Source organism: Mugil cephalus, chromosome 23 (genome assembly GCF_022458985.1).
Source record: "Mugil cephalus isolate CIBA_MC_2020 chromosome 23, CIBA_Mcephalus_1.1, whole genome shotgun sequence".
NCBI classification, from domain to species: domain Eukaryota; kingdom Metazoa; phylum Chordata; class Actinopteri; order Mugiliformes; family Mugilidae; genus Mugil; species Mugil cephalus.
Genome location: NC_061792.1, coordinates 840,519 through 847,238, shown reverse-complemented (window position 1 = coordinate 847,238; position 6,720 = coordinate 840,519). Strand labels below are relative to the sequence as shown.

At 39.7% G+C, this 6,720-nt stretch overlaps 3 non-coding genes and 4 pseudogenes across 3 annotated transcripts; all 7 read right to left on the bottom strand.

Annotated features, from left to right (window-relative positions):
- Positions 1 to 4,981: 4,981 nt before the first annotated feature.
- LOC125003167 lies at positions 4,982 to 5,100 on the bottom strand. The gene has a single exon (XR_007112033.1). It is a non-coding gene; the product is annotated as a 5S ribosomal RNA (ribosomal RNA).
- Positions 5,101 to 5,411: 311 nt separating this feature from the next.
- Positions 5,412 to 5,529, bottom strand: LOC125002693 (annotated as a pseudogene).
- Positions 5,530 to 5,630: 101 nt separating this feature from the next.
- On the bottom strand, positions 5,631 to 5,749 carry LOC125002117 (annotated as a pseudogene).
- Positions 5,750 to 5,850: 101 nt separating this feature from the next.
- LOC125002893 lies at positions 5,851 to 5,969 on the bottom strand (annotated as a pseudogene).
- Positions 5,970 to 6,070: 101 nt separating this feature from the next.
- On the bottom strand, positions 6,071 to 6,179 carry LOC125002820 (annotated as a pseudogene).
- Positions 6,180 to 6,279: 100 nt separating this feature from the next.
- Positions 6,280 to 6,398, bottom strand: LOC125003231. The gene has a single exon (XR_007112093.1). It is a non-coding gene; the product is annotated as a 5S ribosomal RNA (ribosomal RNA).
- A 100-nt stretch (positions 6,399 to 6,498) lies between these two features.
- On the bottom strand, positions 6,499 to 6,616 carry LOC125003068. Its single transcript, XR_007111936.1, has one exon. It is a non-coding gene; the product is annotated as a 5S ribosomal RNA (ribosomal RNA).
- Between the last annotated feature and the right edge of the window lie 104 nt (positions 6,617 to 6,720).

The following is a 6,720-nucleotide window of genomic DNA, read 5'->3' as shown; positions in this document are numbered from 1 at the left end:
TTTTAATCTTGATGCACATAGTGAGATCTATAACACTGCCCCTCCAATGGTATATTGATATGAAATATAGGCGCAGATTTTGGCATAGCAACCAAAATCACCACTACCTCCTTCTACCAACGTATCAGTATTAGTGAAAAAATATAATTAATATTTTTGACCTTTAACATATTTACTTTTATATAGTTTTTTCCCTTGGGGTTTTGGTTTGTTTTATCATTTTCATGTCTGTAAAACCTTCATTTTCCCCCGGGAAAACGTAAAATAGTCCGCCTACTCAATTTAAATTCAAGGATTTAGTACATCTAATGACAATAAGTGGGGTCCTTTTTTATTTTCATAGATCACTCTTTTATCATTCCTCAAAAAAGTCCAGCATTAAGCAAAACACTAATAAGAAGGGTGGCTCTTCGACTATATTTATTGTAAAAACTATTTACGCTGTCCCTTCGCAGCATCACAACGGGGGTACCACCCAAAAGTTTGGTTTTTTCGTATGCCCAAAGAAATCAAAAACAAACTAAATTTACATAATACTTACATCATTTTGTTAAAGCCCAATTTTTGTTTATAATTTTTTAAAAAGGGGGGGGGGGGGGGGGGTTAAAAAAAAAGTTTAAAGGGGGGTTTTTTTTAAATTTTTTTTTTTTTTTTTGGGGGGGGGGGGGGGGGTTTTTTTGGGGGTAAAAAAAAGGGGGGGGGGGTTTTTTTTTTTTTGGGGGTTTTTTTTTGTTTTTTTTTGGGTGTTGTGGTTTTTTTATATGTGGTTTTTTTTTTGTTTTTTTTTGAAATTTGTTTATAAAATAGGTGGGGGGTAGTTTTTTTGATTTTTAAAAGAAAATAGGGGGTTTAGGATTATGGGTAAAAAGGGAAAAGTTAAAGAGTTTATAGTGGTAAAAAATGATAGATGTATTTTAAATTTAGGGAAATGTTCCATTTTGAAAGGAAGAAAAGTTCGACTGATGGCGGTCTCCCATCCGAAACAACCAGGCCCCCCAAACTTACTTCCAATAACCAGCCGTTTCAGGGGGGTTTTGGGCCCTAAGAAAGGGAAAGCACAAAGCAGTATATATAATGGTCAAAATATCATTGCTGTATTTTTATATGTAAAGTTACCAGTCTCCGTGAGAATGAAAACTTACAGCACTGGTTTTCCCAGGGGGTTTTCCCCCCAAGACAACCAGGGGCCCCCCCTGCTTAGCTTCCAAAGACCGTGTTTGGTTTGGGTTGGGCCAAAAAAAAAAAAAGTTAAACGCAAAAAAAGCAGAATATAAATGGTCAAAATACATTTCATGTTTTTTTAATGTAAATTTACCAGTCTCCCGAAAAAAGAAAAGCTTACAGCACGTTTTCCCAGGGTTTCCCATCCAAAACAACCCCGGGGCCCGACCGTTTTCTTAATCAAAGAACGGGGGTGTTCAGGGGGTATGGCGTAAGCAAGTTAACCACAAAACCCGATATATAAATGGTCAAAATATCATTCATGTATTTTTTTTGGTAAGTTCTTAAATAAAAGGAAAAGTCGAATGTAACAGGGTTTAAACAAAGAAAAACAAAAGGCGAAAACCCCGGTCCAACCAGGGGGGTGTAGTGTTTTAAACGAACACGTAACTTTCAAAACCACTGATTAGCCCAATCATCAAACATAAGGGGGTTAGCTGTTTTTACATGTCAATTTCAGATACAATTTAACTTTTCCGGAAAATTTGCCGGACCGGTTTGTTTTTTTTACCCCCACTTTCTGTTGGTTTTTTGAGCTTTGGTAACAAATCAAACCCCACTTCGAGGAAAGATTCATTTCACAATTTTTCCCATGCCCCCCTGAAATTCAGCTCTTTGTTTTTTGGGTTCCCTTGTTTTTATTTGGAAAATTTTTTTAAACTTTGGGGGAAAATTCAATGAACCATGCTCTACAATGGTTTCCTTGTTTGGGGTTGCATCAATTTGTAAAATTGAAAAAACAAAGAATGTACAGTCCACAAGGCTTGTATAAAAAAACTTTCAGTAAGAAAAAACAAAGGCCAAAAAAATTCTAACCATCATGGCCAAAGGAAAAAATTTTATGAAAGGACAGAATTCATACACATGAAAGGAAAACATTTTATGGCACATTCTATTAAATTTTGGAGGGGTGCCTAGGAAAAGGAGTTGGGGAAAAATTTTCCAAAATTTCTTTCCCGTTTTCTGTGATAATTTTTTTTTCTCTCAACCTGGTTGGTTTTCATTTTTGGTTCCTTATCAAAGTTTTCATTAACACCTTTCAATCTTGATGCCCCATGTAGATCTATAACCCCTGCCCTCCAATGGGACATTGATTTTGATAATATATGCGTCAATTTTGGCATGAGCAACCAAAAAACACCACTACCACTCTCTACCAACGATCATATATAATAAATAGTAGTAGATTAATTTTTTTTTACCTTTAACATATTTTCTTTTATAAGTTTTTTCTCCTTTGGTTTTGGTTTGTTTTAAAACATTTTGCATTTTCTGTAAAACCTTCATTTCTCCCTTTTAATAACGAAAATAGTCCGCCGGTTAGCCTGTTTTTTTTCCCAAGGGAAACAAAAAAACTTTTCAGCAATACAAAGACAACACAATACAGCCGTAAAACTGTTCTAATTGCTTGCCTAGGGAAAAAAAGGGTTTAAAAAAAAATAAAATACTAACATACTTCAGACACTTTTTGACACATTGAAATTGGCCGTTACACGTTTAAATTTGCCCCGTAGTTAGCCCCACCCACCCTAAAAGCAACGACCACTTATCTCCACTGCTTCTTTTTTTTGGCGTCATTCAAATTGTGGACAACAGCAAACGATGCAAAATACAACAAGTTACTAAAAACTTGTCAATATTTTTAATGACAATCCGACAGCACACTCGGCTACCACCTCAGACGTTGGGGTTTGCGTATTGCCCCAAAGAAAACGCAAAAAAAAAACTAATTTACAAAACTTACATCTTTGTAGTAAAGCCACAAATAGCGCGTTAATGGTTCCCCTAGACCACTATTAAATCAAGGAAATACGAAAAAAAATCAGCCCCACATAATTAAACTACAATGACACAAACATTTGATTATAAAAATGTGGATGACTTAAAACAAACCTTTACACACAGTTATGGGGGATGTTGGTCTAATTTTTGTTATTGTTTTCGCGCACCCCACAGACCACGGGGACTACAGCCGCACATGGATAACGTTACATCCTACGTATTCCCGGGATGCCACGCACATACAAAAAAACGATGGATGAAACAGGGGGATGACTCATGGGGTGTCTTTCCTTTTATGATGTCCTCAATTGTTTTCCTTTTATGATGATGTCTGAAATGTTTTTCCCTTTTATCATGAGGGATAGAAACTTTGCCTTCATTACATCACAAAATACATGCAATATATTTTGACGACTTATATAACTGCTTTAGGAATTGACATCGCTTTCGGCCATACCCAAACCCGAAAACGCCCGATCCGCTGATCTCAATACTTACATATTTCAAAGATTTTATGATAAAAGTTTCCCTTCTCCTGATGAAATGAAAAGCTACGCACCTGGGTTTTTCCGCGGGCTCCCATCCAATACAACCAGGCCCGACCCGCTTTGCTTCCGAATCAGACAGATCTTTCGTGTTTAGGTGGGGGCCGTAAGCAAGGGTACTTCACAAACCAGTATAATAAATGGTCAAAATCATCATTGCTGTATTTTTATGATGAAATTGACCATGTCTCCGATGAAAAAGAAAGGCTTTCAGCACCTAGTATTCCCCCGGGGGGTCTCCATCCAACCTAACCAGGGCCCCACCGGCCTACTTCCAACAACAAGATCGGGCTGTTCAGGTTTTGAGGCCCTTAGCAATGTCAAATGTCACTAAAGCATATAATAAGGACAAAAGATCAGCATGATTTGTGATGAAAAGTTTTCCATTTCTCCTGATGAAAATGAAAGGCTACACACTAGTATTTTCGAGGCGGTCTCCCCCTCCAAAAACAACCAGGCCCGACCATGCAGCTTCCGAGATCAACGAGACGGGCGGGTTCAGGTTTTGGGAGGCTGAAACCATGTCAGTGTTACAAAGAAGTATATAAAGTCTCAAAACATCATTGCATTTTTTTGAGATGTAAATTTACCATGCCCTGATGAAAATGAAAACTTACAGCACCAAAACCCAGGCGGTCTCCCCTCCAAGTACGAACCCGGGCCCCCTGGATACTTCCTAGCTCAGACGAATCAGGCAGTTCAGGGGGTAGGCGAAACAACGTTAACGTCACAAAAGCAGATAAAAGTGGTCAAAATGACAGCATGATTTTGATGATGTAAAGTTTTCCAGTCTCCTGAGAAAAAAAAAAAGCTTACGCACCGGGTTTTTCCCCTTCGTCTCCCCTCCCAGTACAAACCCAAACCCCACCGGCTTAGCTTCCGAGATCAGACAAACAGGCTGTTCAGGATGTTTTTGGCCTTAACAAAGGTACTGTCACAAACTAGTATATATAATTGGTCAAAATCATCTTTCATGTATTTTGATGATGTAAAGTTACCATTCTCCTGATGAAAAGAAAGGCACAGCATCTGTATTTACAGGCGGTCTCCCCTCCAATTTCAACCAGGCCCACCGCTGGGTTTCCCAGATCAACGAAATCGGGCGTGTTCAGGTTGGGATGGCCGTAACAATGTCAAATTCACAAAAAAGTAAAATAAGTGATCAAAATGCATTGCATGTATTTTGATGATGTAAATGTTACCATGTCCCTGATGAAAATGAAAGCTTACAGCACCTGGTATTTCCCCGGGGTCTCCCATCCAAGTACGAAAAAGGGGCCGACGCTGGTAGCTTCCTAGCTCGACGGATCAGGCGGTTCAGGTGGTAGGGGGGTAACAACGTTAACTGTCACAAAAGCGTATATATAATTTCAAAATGACATTTCATGAAATTTTTTTTGATGTAAATGTTACCATGCTCCTGAAGAAAAAAAAGCTTACAGCACCTGGTATTCCCATTCGGTCCTCCATCCAAGTACTAATCAGGCCCGACCATGCTTAGCTTCCGAGATCAGACGAGATCGGGCGTGTTCAGTGTGGTATGGCCGTAAGCAACGTTAACTGTCACAAACGCAGTATATATAAGTGGTCAAAATGATCATTGCATGTATTTTGATGATGTAAATGTTACCATGTCTCCTGATGAAAATGAAAAGCTGACTGCACCTGGTATACCCAGGCAGTCTCCCATCCAAGTACTAACCAAGCCCGTCCATGCTAAGCTTCCGAGATCAGGATTGTTCAGGTTGGTATGGCCGTAAGGCATGGTAACTGTCACAAACGCAGCATATATAAGTGCTCAAAATCATCATTACATGTATTTTGATGATGTAAATGTTACCATGTCTCCTGATGAAAATGAAAAGCTTACAGCACCTGGTATTCCCAGGCGGTCTCCCATCCAAGTACGAACCAGGCCCGACGCTGGATAGCTTCCTAGCTCAGACGAGATCAGGCATGTTCAGGTGGTATGGCCGTAAACAACGTTAACTGTCACAAACGCAGTATATATAAGTGGTCAAAATGATCATTGCATGTATTTTGATGATGTAAATGTTACCATGTCTCCTGATGAAAAAGAAAAGCTTACAGCACCTGGTATTCCCATTCGGTCTCCCATCCCAGTACTAACCAAGCCCGACCGTGCTTAGCTTCCGAGATCAGACAAGATCAGGCGTGTTCAGGATGTTATGGCCTTAAGCAATGGTGACTGTCACAAACGTAGTATATATAAGTGGTCAAAATCATCTTTTCATGTATTTTGATGATGTAAATGTTACCATGTCTCCTGATGAAAATGAAAGGCTTACAACATCTAGTATTTACAGGCGGTCTCGAATCCAAGTACTAACCAGGCCCGACACTGCTTGGCTTCCGAGATCAGACGAGATCAGGCGTGTTCAGGGTGGTATGGCTGTATGCAACGTTAACTGTCACAAACGCAGTATATATAAGTGGTCAAATTCATCATTGCATGTATTTTGGTGATGTAAATGTTACCATGTCTACTGATTAAAATGAAAGGCTTACAGCACCTAGTATTCCCTGGCGGTCTCCCATCCAAGTACTAACCAGGCCTGACCGTGCTTAGCTTCCGAGATCAGACGTGTTCAGGTAGGTATGGCCGTAAGCAATGTCAAATGTCACTAAATCAGTATATATAAGTGCTCAAAATCATCATTGCATGTTTTTGACGATGTAAATGTTACCATGTCTCCTGATGAGAATGAAAAGCTTACAGCACCTGGTATTCCCAGGCAGTCTCCCATCCAAGTACTAACCAGGCCCGACCGCGCTTAGCTTCCGAGATCAGACGAGATCGGGAGCGTTCAGGTTGGTATGGACGTAAGCAATGCCAATGTCACTAAAGCAGTATATATAAGTGATCAAAATGATCATTGCATGTATTTTGATGATGTAAATGTTACCATGTCTCCTGATGAGAATGAAAAGCTTACAGCACCTGGTATTCCCAGGCGGTCTCCCATCCAAGTACTAACCAGGCCCGACCGTGCTTAGCTTCCGAGATCAACGAGATCGGGCGCGTTCAGGTTGGTATGGCCGTAAGCAATTCAAATGTCCACTAAAGCAGTATATATAAGTGGTCAAATGATCATTGCATGTATTTTGATGACGTAAATGTTACCAATGTCTCCTGATGAAATGAAAGCTA